Source organism: Cuculus canorus, chromosome 9, assembly GCF_017976375.1.
Source record: "Cuculus canorus isolate bCucCan1 chromosome 9, bCucCan1.pri, whole genome shotgun sequence".
In the NCBI taxonomy this organism is placed as follows: Eukaryota; Metazoa; Chordata; class Aves; order Cuculiformes; family Cuculidae; genus Cuculus; species Cuculus canorus.
In genome coordinates this window covers 10,417,313-10,430,537 of record NC_071409.1, presented here as the reverse complement: position 1 = coordinate 10,430,537, position 13,225 = coordinate 10,417,313, and the positions used below count along the sequence as shown (strand labels likewise).

The window sequence follows — 13,225 nt, the reverse complement described above, 5'->3', positions numbered from 1 at the left end:
GATCAAGTGTGAGCTCCCTCCTAGGCTTTAGCTGGGTCATCACAGCTACGGGTAGGGAATCAGACCCACATTTACAAGGAATCAATCAAAAAGTGTAGCTGGTATATCCTACCCATGTGGTTTGCATACCATGTCCCACTACTATGCTCTGTGTCTACACATTTACATGTCTTTTCCAATTTTACATTAATCACAAAAATGCAAAACAAAAAACAAAGAAATCAAAAACTAATTTACTTTTCTGGCAGGTTGAATGAGTAATGTACAATCTTATAAAATTTTACTCAGTTTTATGCTGTGTTCACAATTTTTTTACTTTCAGATTTTCCTGTTTTTCAAGACAGATGTCTGGGGTTAAAAAAAGAACAAACAGAAAACAACAAGCTGTCACTACATTTACCATGCTGGACTCTGGTTCCAAATGTGATTTTCATTCATGCTGCTTGGTAAGTTCATATGAGAAATTACAGAGAAAGTTCACAGAACTGTCACTTCTATATTAAAATGAAATAGCCTCTCATTTGCCATGTTTTTTCACAATTTTCAGAACTTAATGTTAGTAAATGAGTGGCATACAGATGGCATTTATAAATTCAGTCCATTTTGTTGTATCTAGAAAACGGAAATGCAACTTGGCACATGCTGGGTGCTTTCTTGATAGCAGATATTTAGAAAAATATCCGACTATGTGAAGAATTATTTATCAAATCAAACACTCTATCTATATGTAAACACCTCTACTGTTGCACAGATTACTTTTATATTCCCATTTTTCTCCAGTCTAGGAGGCATATTGTTGCACTTGAAGTGCTGATAAAAATGATTGGGTCCTGCTGACCACAGAATGGGAAATGTCAAGTAGATCGAAATCCACAGATTAAAGTGAAAATAATTGCTAAACTTGATACTGTCGCTTGTACATATTTGCTTGGCAATACAATGTCCATATTAAATAGACAAATGTAATAGATAAATGTCTCTCTATTCCAAAAAGAATGCCTTACACCATAACTGGCTATAAACATCATAGTGGGAAATATTCCTCTTAGTGGGCAAATGAGATGAGATTAGGCACTAAACTTCCTTCATTATTTCTTAGCAGTCGTGCTAGCTGCTGCTGCTTGTCAATACCTAAATGTCTATGACCGTCTGGTCCATGCGAATACATATTTAAAGGTGCGTGGTAGCATGAAGTGTGGGTGCAGTTCTTTAATACATGGAAAAGAAGAGCTCACACTCCAGGCTACAATAGTTTCCTGACCTGAGACACAACTGAAAAAAACACCTAAAAGCAAAAGCAAAGGTCTGTCCAGTCAATGGACAGAGTTCCTGGTGCTGCAGATAAGACAGCTAATGAATTCAGCAAACTGCATCTCAAACTGAATCTCTCTCTTCCTCACTCACCATGCAGCACTTGCAAGCAGCTCACCTCTCCTTTTAAATGCCAGCACAGCTCTGGAACAGAGCTTTATTTAAAATCTAGGCAACACACAGTTACCACACGTGGCTAAAAGACAGCAGTGGATTGCTCTGGCTTTCTCTGCGTTGCTTTTCAACACCTCTTCCTTCTACATCTTCACTTTCTGTCTCCATTCCCTTTTGCTTCACTGCTTCCCTGGCTGGGCGGTCATCATGTAACCTTTCCCTCTACCTATTTCCCAGTCTCCTTCCATTCTTCAGTGTCATTGCCATATTTTATATTCATAGCTATAAGGTATAATATCCCCCTTACACCCACATCTGAAAGAATTATTAAACACATTTTTATAGTCTCTCAACATTATGTGCCAGCTTTTTCAGCACTGTGGGGGTGGAATACTACGTCCTTCAATAGGAGTGTTTTGAGGCCTTTGTATTTGACTGCCAGGTCTGCTGTCACACTTTCTAGCTAATACATTCTTGTATTAACTACCCTATCTTTGTGTCCATAAACTACATTCATATTCCTACTGAAAATGTAACATACTCATACCCTGTAAAGGCCTTCTGCACTGTCTTATATCTTCCGTCTTCTGCTGTTCTCTTTCATTTGGCTGTTCAAGTTTGTCATTGTATTCTTTATTTCCTTTGCAAATTCTGGTAAGTTTCACTTCCTCATTTCTTTCTCCCTAGATCTGTCTTTCTTTGCCTAAATCTCTAAGATTTAGCCATTTTTGCAAATAAATCTTTTTTTTCCAGTCCATGCAGGTGTTCTGCTTGTTTTTTGTCATCCTAATAGAGTAGGTTATTTGTTCAATAATCTCTCAACTACTAATTTTCACATCTTACTGGGATATAGATTTCAGGCAGCATTTGCCTTTACTTTAAAAATAACCTAACCTCTCCCTCCCACCTGATTTTATTAACGCTTTCTCTTACTTTCTGAAAGTTTGCCATTTTGAAACAGAAGCTAATTATTTGTTGTTGTTTTTTAAACAAAATTAATGTGTGAGCTCTCAATTTGCAACACTTCTGCAGTATCTTCACCTGTCACAGGCTGCGGTGACTGAACCCTATTTGCAACACCTGTTCTCCAGTCTCTGTTTGGGAAGTTAAAGCATCCTATGATGATACAGATCGCAGCAGTATTTACCTCCCTAGTAATATTGCTCTTTTTAACTTTATCCCTTTACAATCTCCTTAAGAAAAGGAAAGGCATTTCAAAAGGATTTAGGACAGATGCGCCCTTTAACACCAATAGAAATTAATCTGTGGTAAATCTCCAAGTGCTTTGGCTCCAGATAAATTCTTCTAACTCCAGGTGTCACCCAGCATCCCAAGTGCATGCCATCAGTCCATGTCTCAGTCATGGTAGCTGTTGGGCTGTCACTACAGACAAACACAACAGCTGACTCATCCTACAGCAGAAATTCTAATTGCCCTTTTACTCTCCTGAGGCTTTTTAATTTTTTTTTACAGCAAAAAATTGCAATTGTTCCTTTCTCCTTAAGCCTAATTGTGTGACATTACAGCTAAGTAGCTCATGGTCTCTGCTGCTGCACAATATTTTTCATCAGCAAGGATTCTTTGTAATATTTCATGCAGCCAGTGCAGCTGTAGGCGGTGGCATTCTGAACATTTTCTGAGTCCTTGGAAAACCAGTCTGTGTTTAAGATGTACAGGAAGGTTTTCTTGATTAAGGGAGTTAAAGTGACAGATTCTGCCAGATCAGGTCTCTACTATAGTTTCTCTGTTACTCTTCTTCTTGTCAATAATTTCAGAATTTCTTGGGAGAAGAGTCCACATTCTTGAATGCAAAAGTCTGGATTTTCAGTACTAGACTTTCATCAATATTTGTGATAATAGGTGGAGGCAATTTTTCTCTCAACAGGCAGAATGAGAAATGGAAAGAACACTTTGCACTTCCTCTGTCTGTAAAAGCGATTTTCCTATTGCTTCTATTCATTGGCTATTGAGTTGGAAAAGTAACTTCTGGAATTTGGCAATCTGTACCCATTGAAATTAGCAGCAAAACTTCTAGAAGCCAGAATTCCCCACAGGAGCATGAGAGGGTCTTCATGTTTTGCAGCATGGTTTGGTTCGCATTCTGCTTACAAAAGGAAGCAATAACAGCCCAGCTTGGGGGAAGTATGGAATTTCCTATGTCCACTGCCTGTCTGTGGAGTTAGGGTGTGAAACTCAAGTATTCCATGCATTTGAGATATCTAGGGATAGTTAAGAAGATACCAACATAAGCATCAGTAGAAATACTTATGGACCAGACAATGGAGTAGTCTACGCAAGAGGCAGATTTGCCAGGACCATCCCCAGCCAATCTAAAGTTACTTCGCAATGCAATAACTGATTTATCTCTGGTTTATGACCCCTAGCTCAAACTCACCTTGGTACTTGAGGGCTGAAAGACAGAAAGTATGGCAAGCGGGCATCATAGGAAAGCCACAGAATTATAAGGCAGTAAATCTCATGTCTATACCTTAAAAATCATTAGAAATTACAAGAAAAAAAATGAAATAGATTAACTAGAATATAGATAAAAGTATTCTGTGTTGTTCTTTGAAGGAGGTAAAAAGTGTGTGATAAAGGAGATCCACATGATATTTGGCTGTCCAAAAAGCTCTCAAAAAAAACTCTCTCGCCAAAAGGAAAGGATTAAGGAGCTGAAAACAGAGAGTAAGATTAGAAATTTGAGCTTCACTAAAGAAATACAGAGAAAGCTTTTTGTTGAATTTTATCTGCCATTTCAGTGACCAGTCACCCACCTCAAAGTAAATGTGAAAATATATAGATGAGGGAAAGACAAATCATTCTTTCACATATAACATGACAGGCTCTGAGTTAATGCAGAATGCATCTTGCTGAGTAATACACAATTCATGAGAACATCAGCTCAGGGAGTAAAAAAAATAAAGCCAAATATTAAGAACTATTAAGAACAGGGGGGGGGGGGGGAAAAAAGAACATTTTCTCTGACTGAGGTAGTTTCTAATTTCATGTTTCGTCTGTCCTAGACGTGCACTTTTGGTCATTGCTAGGCACAGCGTACTAGGACCTTTGGTCTTACCCAGTAGAGTCGTTTGTAATGCTTTTACTGAGGTGCCTCAGAGAATTAAGACTTTTCTTCAGTAAAAAGTATAACATTCTATAAATAATGTAACTAAGCCTAATTGCATCAGGCTTGTTTTCATTTCCCATGAGTATATCTATACTTTTTTTCAATGTTTCATTTTTCTAATCCTAAATTGCATTGTTGTTTTCATCCCATCTTATATCCTCTATATTTATCTTTCCTTAAATGGTTCTAGTGTGTTGTGTTCCTCAAAAACATAACTCTGACTAGGAAGGCCATGGAACTTTAAATCAACTGTACTGAACTTGTCTGAACGTGATTTGGCTGGCAGCTTGCCTTAAATATTATTTTGCTTTATGTGCATCTTTTTGATTTTACAACAGAAATTTCCCTGAAGAAGCACTTGCATGACGATGCTTTCCCTAAGACAGGTTAATTGCTTTTCTAATTATTCCCTACTCATCTTAAGAAGAGCTGTCAAAATATAAATCTATGCTAACATATTTCACAATAAGATTGGAATGAGGACTGGGCCATTAAAATAAAAACTTTTTAGGTAAGTTAGTTTTTCTCATCAGCTACCTTGGAAGAAATTTGTGCAGCATAATGTGCTGCATACATCTTTTGGAAATATGCTAGGAACAGTTTATTAAGAGTGACAAATAATTAAAATAAATTTTTATAGGGAAAAGATGCAAGTATATAAAGACTTGTAAAATCCTAAATTTTTTATTAGATGCAATTCACAGAGAAAATTGTACTCCTTCAAGTAGTATCTCCCTTCTGGTGTTCCTACACCAAGCTGAAAATTGAACAAATTGAAAAATTGATATAAAATTAGGTCCCATCCTAGACAATTTCTTTGTCACTTTATTGTAGGTTGCCAAAGAACATTATCTGTCTAATAAATCAAGGTCTACATTGGTCCTTGCCAAGTTATTCTCTACCACCTTCTCTTGGCCTTTGAAACTCATGCTGCTATCATCAAGGTACAACTTTTCTGTTACTCATCAATTTCCCTCTGCATTTGAAAAAAATACCTTTACTTGTCAAAGCCCACACGCCTCAGGAGTCTTTGCATGAACAGTTTGTTCTGAGGTGCAGACATTCATAAAATGAAGCTTCGTTACTATTTTAGGCTAATCTCCATCTGTCATGTTATCAATGGCATTGTCTGCCCATCAGTCCTGCCCAGGTTTTTATTACTTAATCCTTCCTTGTGACATGGCAGTGATGGTCTGGTCACAGACATGAGTTGATGACAAATAAGGTACGTTTAAAAATTTATATTAATATATATAAAATATTTATATGGGGTTGTCTCTGTACCACGACTCACCAGGCAGGTGGAGGTGTAACAAGGACTGATCCATAGTGCTTGAAAAGAGCAACCAGAGTCAGCACAGCTTTACTTGTCTTCAGGGCAGCCCCACAGCTCTGCTCTTCTGCTTCAACATAGAATCATAGAATAGTTTGGGTTGGAAGGGACCTTAAAGATCATCCAGTTCCAACTCCCCTTCCATGGGTAGGGACGTCCCACTGGATCAGGCTGCCCAAGGGGAGAATTTTACATTTTTCTTACTCCAGACCTTGAGGTTTCATACGCATAGCATATTCATATACATAAGTATTCAAGGTTATGATTTTAGATGTGGTTTAAGTGGTATACACAGCAATTACGGGTCCCATTTCACCAATAAAAGCTGTAGCAATATCAGACTTCAAGTGTGTGCATGTCTGCTCAGCCTTGCATCTGTGACTGTGTGCTTTGTGTCTGCCATGGTGCAGAGATGCCAGGGGGGTGTCTATCAATTGCTATATCCTTAATTATGTCTATGCAGACTTATGTACCCATCTGCAATACTTTCTAATTGCCTGAAAACACACATCAGAAAAGGAATAGAGGTAAAATTAAGCTGTGGATTTTTCAGCACCCTCAAATCTTAAATTAGCCCTTTCTGCTGGAATTTAGACAAGTTTCATAACAAGGAACACAAAGTTAAATTACAGAGGTCAGTAAACTAATCAGAGGTTAATTCTAAGGTCATTTTTCACATGTGGTTAAAGATATTTTAGTGACTTGTTCTTAGAAAGTAAACCATGCAAATATTGGATATATATCCCAGGTGCAACAGCCTTAGAACCTCACTGACTGAGCATTATTATTCTGCAACAGCATGAGGTTGTGTTACTTCACTTCATAAAAAATAATGTGGAAATAACCACAGACTACTTGAGGAAAGGGATTTTTTTTTTTTGTCTAATTGCTTTGGGAAAACAAAGTCCTACTGAAAACATCTACTTTTCAAATTATTCATTTTGCCAGTCTACACACAACTTCAGAAAGACAGATAGTAGCTGACATACAGACACTGGTTATAATATGTGGGATCTGGACAGAAAATAAAAGGTATTAAGGTATACTAACTTCCCACAGGACTTCATTTCCTCCCACAGCTCAGATATTCAAGTTATGTAAGATTCTTAAAAAAATGCAATTTATTGTGAAATGCAATTCTGGCTTAAGTTGATCCCCTGGTAAGAAAAAATGAAATCAAACAATTGTTCAACATGGCATATCTTTTTCAATGTGTAGCTTGTATTTTTCAAACCAATACAGCTAAACAAAAAGAAAAAAAAAAAGAAACCAACACCTCCTATGTGGCTGAATTTAGAAAGAGTATCTCCCTGACAAAGTAAAAATGCCATTTACTTACATGATTACTGTTCTAGTATGTTTGTTAAATGTAGCTTAATACATGCAAGCTTTCATAATATTTTCCCTTTAAGAGGATTTTAGGAGATTGGTTTTTGTTCTCATATACTTCTCTCAGTATTCACTGTTATTAGACTGGTAGAGTTTTGTAAAAGAGCTCAAACACAAAGAGAAAGCCTTTAGAAAGAGCAGGGAGTGCTTGCAAATTCTCTTGTCTTAGTCTGTGTCATTCTTTATAAGGATTGTAGGCACGCAAACACAGATAAGTGAGCTTGCCTAACCCAGCCTGTCTACTCCCAACTAGTAGGTTTAACTCAACAGCACTACTAAAGAGGAGAACTGTCGCTGTTGAGTCACGACACGGTGATGTGGAAGCAAGTTTCTTTATTGAAGTTACAGGGCTGGCCGGCCCGTGCTTGATCTTACGCGTGCTTCTTATACCCTTGATTAACACACGCGTCTCCGCATGATTGGATTAGCTTATACACAAACAATCTGTGAATGGATAGTGCTACTTTCATGCATGGTCCTATATTGTCTGCCCACTTCCCGTCCCATGATCTCCTTCCGGGTGCATTAATCAGGGGTCCTCAGCCCGCTGTGGACCCCACAGAGAACAATTTGGCATTTTTTTACCAATTAATATATTCGCGGAACAGAGTTGAACATTCAGACAGAAGTTTATTTGATTGCAGAGTGAATCTCTGACATTTCTCCACTTTCCACCTTCTTTCCTTAGTACAGTAGCATTTATTCTGGAATAGAAAAGGTACTACTTCTGAGCAGTTTTTTTCTCAGCATTTTGTGGTTCTTCTAAGTCTTTTATGTGGGAGCCTTTTCCATGGAATTTAGCCATTCCAATGACACTTTGTAATTTGCTTTGTTCAGGAAAGATTTTCCATCACTCAAGTAGCATACAGGCAAAGAATACAGAAGACCTAAATAAATGCTTTTCTGAACATAGAAGGCTTACCGAGAAGTGATGTAATTGTGGGAGGAATCCAAATACCCTGAAGGCCTTTATCAGTCGCATTCAGCTTTAGTGAATAATACTTTGTTATTCAAGGTACCTATTCCAAAAACAAAAACACAACAAAACCCATATGAAAACTACAAACTTTGTCCTGCAATTTTCTGAGCCTCTAAAATGTCACTGCTAAAATAAAATCTAAATTTAAAAACTCTGAAACTTCAGAAAAAAAAATGTATTGCTTCATGCTTTTGTTGTCATATTTCAATCTATTACTAAAAACTTTCACTCTAGACAAATGTTTAGTTATTTGTGCTGCCCAAGCGGCACAGGCAGAATAAGGGACGGGCATTGCGCGTGCACGAAGCATTGTGCTCACAGACAATAAACAAACCCAGCAAAAGACATAGCAACATGAGTGCCATAGAAATAAACTGAATGCATATACTTAACTTTGTGGTCTTAAGGAATATTGAAAATTAAGTCTTTTGCTCAGGCAACAACTATTCTAGTTCTGTTCCATCTCTACTAGCAGTAATGCATCTCAACGGAGAGCACAATGCAACCAGAGGCTTCATTGCTATATTGACAGTAGTTAAGGGTGTGGAGGATTATTGTTTTTCCCTCTGGTAACAGGAACCTCTCACTAAGAAATACCATTTTTACTTCCATTCAGGTTATCTGATCCTCACATCTCTGATTTCTTTTTGTTATCAATTTCCTGGGACTATGTCGCTATTTGCAGACATCCACATTCCTGGCCAGGAATGCTATCCGGGGTGTTTAAGACCTATATCTTGTGGCCTGTGGGGTTGTAATTGAGCAACGGACTGTTGCTTGCCTGGGACTGCTGGCTGCAATATATACGGCACTTCTAGTCCTTGTCAACTTAACCAGAACATTTTATTTTTACAAGCAATTGATCAATAAAGAGTGAAGTCTGCAATTAAATATCAATACCTCTAGGTAAGACAGGTTTCCACCCAGCCTGTTTTTATGGCTACTGTAGATCACTTTTTCCTGTGTTCCCAAAGTAACTGCCTTCTAGGAACTAGTTACTCAGACCTACAGTGGAAAACGGAAACCCACCCACAGTGATGACAGCAAAATGAACATGCAGTATAATACAAGTAACTCTACTTTACCTGGAACAAAATCATGTATTCCTACACATGCCAGGGCATTTTCAAGCTGGTTTCAAGCGTTATAGGAAAATGAATCCGGTAATTCTTTCTCATAGTTGAAGAAATATCAAAGGAATTTTCATAAGAATACCTTTACAGTATTTTGTGTAGAACTCATGTCTTGACCAAAGCTACAGAAGGCAGAAAAGTACAGCAACAAAGGTTGATTTGTCATTGAAAATAAGGGGACAATATTCCCTGGACAGTACATGAGAGGAAATCTCAGTCCCTATCTGGCTCCAGTCTCATCCATTTTGCAGCTATGTGTATTTTTCTGAACTTGAATTTGTGATGAGATTTGTGTTTTTCTGTAGGATTTGGCTGTGCTAACAGTGTTAAATTAGCTCTTATGTTTTAACCTTTTCCTGATTGCCTGAGGAGGCAGAATCCGTAGCACAGCATTTTAACCATGGGGAACTGTGCAGAACCCCAAAGACTTTAATTCCTCTTGCTGGAGAAGTACATTGCCATCAGTGGAGAATGTTCAGAAGTAATGCCAAGATTTTATGCCCAGATATTGCACTCATTTTTTTTCCTAACTTTCCACAACAAGAAAATAGAAATGGAAAATCCTTTCTATAATAACAGTGTGTTGGGGTTTGCTCTTTTACTTTTTCATTAAATTTGGGTGGTTTGTTGGTTGTTTTTTTTTGACAAGAGAAAGTAAAAATCAGGAACGTATACAAACATGAAAAAGAAGACACTTAAAAATCCAACGCATGCAAACAAATCTAAAAAAAAAGCCCAACCCCACAGATATTTTCAGGCTTTTTTTTCCTGCCCCTAATATTTATAATGTTTTTCCTCCTGGAAAACAATGGCTTAAACATTTCTCCCACTCCTTCCATTTTAATAATTTCGTTTTTAAAAAATTCAAGAAAATATTTTCACAAACATTATTCTTTTTGTCTCTCTAACTTCAATTCATCTTCAAATTTGTGCTTGAAAAAAAAAGGCAAGAATTAAAAGAAATTGAAAGATACCAGAATTTTCCCATCATTCTTCATAGAAGATCAAACAGAAGATTGATTTAAAAACCTCCTAATTCACTGTAACGGTGGGAATCACCCAAAAACATTAGCTTTCAAAGCTATTTTTCTAGGTGTTCAAAAGACTTGAGAAAACTTGTCTACACTTTCATTGTATTTAAGGTTTTAGACTTTTTAGACTGTCTAAAATCCAGAGGGTTTTTGTTGTTGTTCCTGTAGACAGAGGAGGAAAAGATTCTTACATCAGAAAATCACTAGAAAAATGGAAACAGCATATGCTGCCCTGTGCTGGCCTATTCCAAGTCCTGCCGCACGGCAGCTTTAACAAAAGATTTTCCTCTTCTGCATAGAGGGAGAAAGAGGATTTTAATTATAGTCTCTCATGACACAGAGAATAATCAGCTGTGATGCAGGAATTCACAGGATATCATTTCTATTAGTAGCATTGTGGCCCAGTATTTTACAGGAAACAATTTGTTATAGATATTCTGCTATACATTAATTCTCTATTTAGAAATTTCACAGAAGACAGAGTTGTTTTCAGTTTCATGATTTTCCGCTTACAAAAGTTAACGCTCATAGAAGCTCAGACTTTTTCCAAGACTGGGTGCATCCAACACTAAGTGCGCACTGCTCCGTTTTTATCACCTGTATGACAGCACTCCTGGCTGAGTTCGGCATTTTCCTGAGGAGGTCAATGCCTGGATGCATCTCAGAAAACACTGAGAGCAAGCCAAAAAGAGATGGAAATACCTGACTGGGAGAAGTGAGCAGTAAGAAGAGAAATCTGCTCTGCAGTTTCAGCTCTATGACTGCTATTGGAAAAAAAAAAAAAAAATCATGGACGGACTTAAAACCAATGAGGTTTGAACATAATTCATATTGGAACGAAATTTTAGTTGTAATCCCAACTCTGATGAAGTCAATGGAAGGACTCATATTGGCTTCAAAGGAAGTTGAACTGTGGCATAGTTCTTCGGCTGCCCTTGAGCTATGGAAATCACAGGAACGTATGACAAGATTTCAAACATCTGCTGAAATGATTGCTCCAACAGAAAAGTCAAGGGTGCACTTTAAACAGTTTTCCACTTCATATAGAATTTTTCATACAGAGTGGAATCTTCTGTTTTAAATAAAGTGTGAAAAATGACTTTTTTATATATGTATCAAGGAAATATCTGTGTAGAAATATATTTCACATTACAACTGGCACAGAGTTACCCTTCTGTTTCAACTTAGACGGTTTCACAGTTTTTCTCCAAAATACTTATTCACCTGATCTCATTTATGTGTCAGAAGTCATCATATATACTGCTTTTAAGTAATTTTGACATTTGGTGGTTTTTTGTGAATGTATAAAGCAGATTGAATCTAGTTTCAAAAATATTTTGTGTGGCTTTCTCTGACTGCAAATGATTTGTTTCATCTGCAAAAGTAAAACACACTGTGATGAACCTTTATGTGTGTTCTGCTTCAAAGCTCTCTTAGTTTGATGTCTTTAGCACTAACTGCTCCTAGAACAAGCTTACATGGTATCTGTTCTCTGCCCTTAAAATAAAGGAGGCTGTATGGAAGGGTCAAAAGTCTGTATCCAAATGCTGAACTGAATACAGTTAGATCAAAGCCACCATGTCAAATATTGTTTTGGTTTTAACCAAATGAGGATTTTGGAACTCTAAAAATACTTTAAAAATATAATATTAATATATTATAATGTTGATAATGTCATTTGGGGGACCTTATATTAATATATTGGGCCTTAATAGTAACGATTAGGTGGTAAACATGACTTTGGTGAGCTATCCAGTCCTCATGTTCATTTAATGTGCTTCCAAGTATCACTCAAAAAGGACACAGCTACCATCAGAAAGTAAGTAGGGGAGTGAGTAGTTAATTCTGGTTTTTAATCTAGAACACATGTTTTCAGAACCAATTATATCATTTAGTAGAGCCATTGGTTTTCAGTTGAAATGTGTTCATTGAAGAAGCATAGGTTTAAAAATCAGCCAGTAGACCAGAGCTGGGGTACAACCATCCGCATTTCCTAATCTAGAAAAACAGGCTTCAAAGAGAACAAATTTGCTGTTGTTTGCAGAGAGCTAAGCATATGATTTTTTTGATTTATTTTAAACCTTTCCACAGGACATTATAAGCCTTTGGCAATAAATACTTCTTGGTTTGGAAGAAAGCTGCCATGGTTTTAGTTTAATTGTTAGATTCTTACCTAGTTTAGCCCTTTTGATGTCTCTTTTACTCTGTGGGAAGTTTTGAAATCCCAATGTAGCCAACAGCAGTCACTTGAAAAAGTACTCCGATTTCCAGACTTATGCTGCAGTGAAAATGAAAACTCCTGTAAACTACCATGGATTTCAGATCAGGCATTTACATGCAAATCATAATTTTTTTCCACACTTATGCCCTTTTGTAAATCAGATTCCTTATCTAAAGGACTGATCACAGACTGAGTTGTGCTATATGGCTTCAATGAATTTTTTTGTCTGAAACCTAAACCAGGCAGTAAGTTTTTGCTGGACTTCAGACTTGCAAACTGCTCCTGCAAATTTCTATTGCAATGCAATACCAAGTGATACTACACTTATTAGGTACTAATATGATCATGGTAGCCAGAAAAATGCTTTTGTCCTGCTTTTTAACACTGTACCTGCATTGACTCCCATCTTGATATAGACACTCCTTCTCCCACCAGGCATTTCACGCATCATGAATTGTATGTTTTCAAAGGGAAGATTACACTGTCTGGAAGCAGCTTTCATTACTCCAGCATACACTGTAGGGCTTAGAGGAAGCAATATTTGCTGCATAACCAGAAAAAGCATAATTTAATAAAGTGAGTGACAT

The 13,225-nt window shown here is 37.1% G+C and overlaps 1 long non-coding RNA gene across 1 annotated transcript; it reads left to right on the top strand.

The window, feature by feature from the left end:
* Window positions 1–321: 321 nt before the first annotated feature.
* LOC128853068 (uncharacterized) lies at window positions 322–11,130 on the top strand. The gene is made up of 3 exons (XR_008451303.1): window positions 322–446; window positions 5,387–5,496; window positions 11,026–11,130. It is a non-coding gene; the product is annotated as an uncharacterized LOC128853068 (long non-coding RNA).
* Window positions 11,131–13,225: the final 2,095 nt, after the last annotated feature.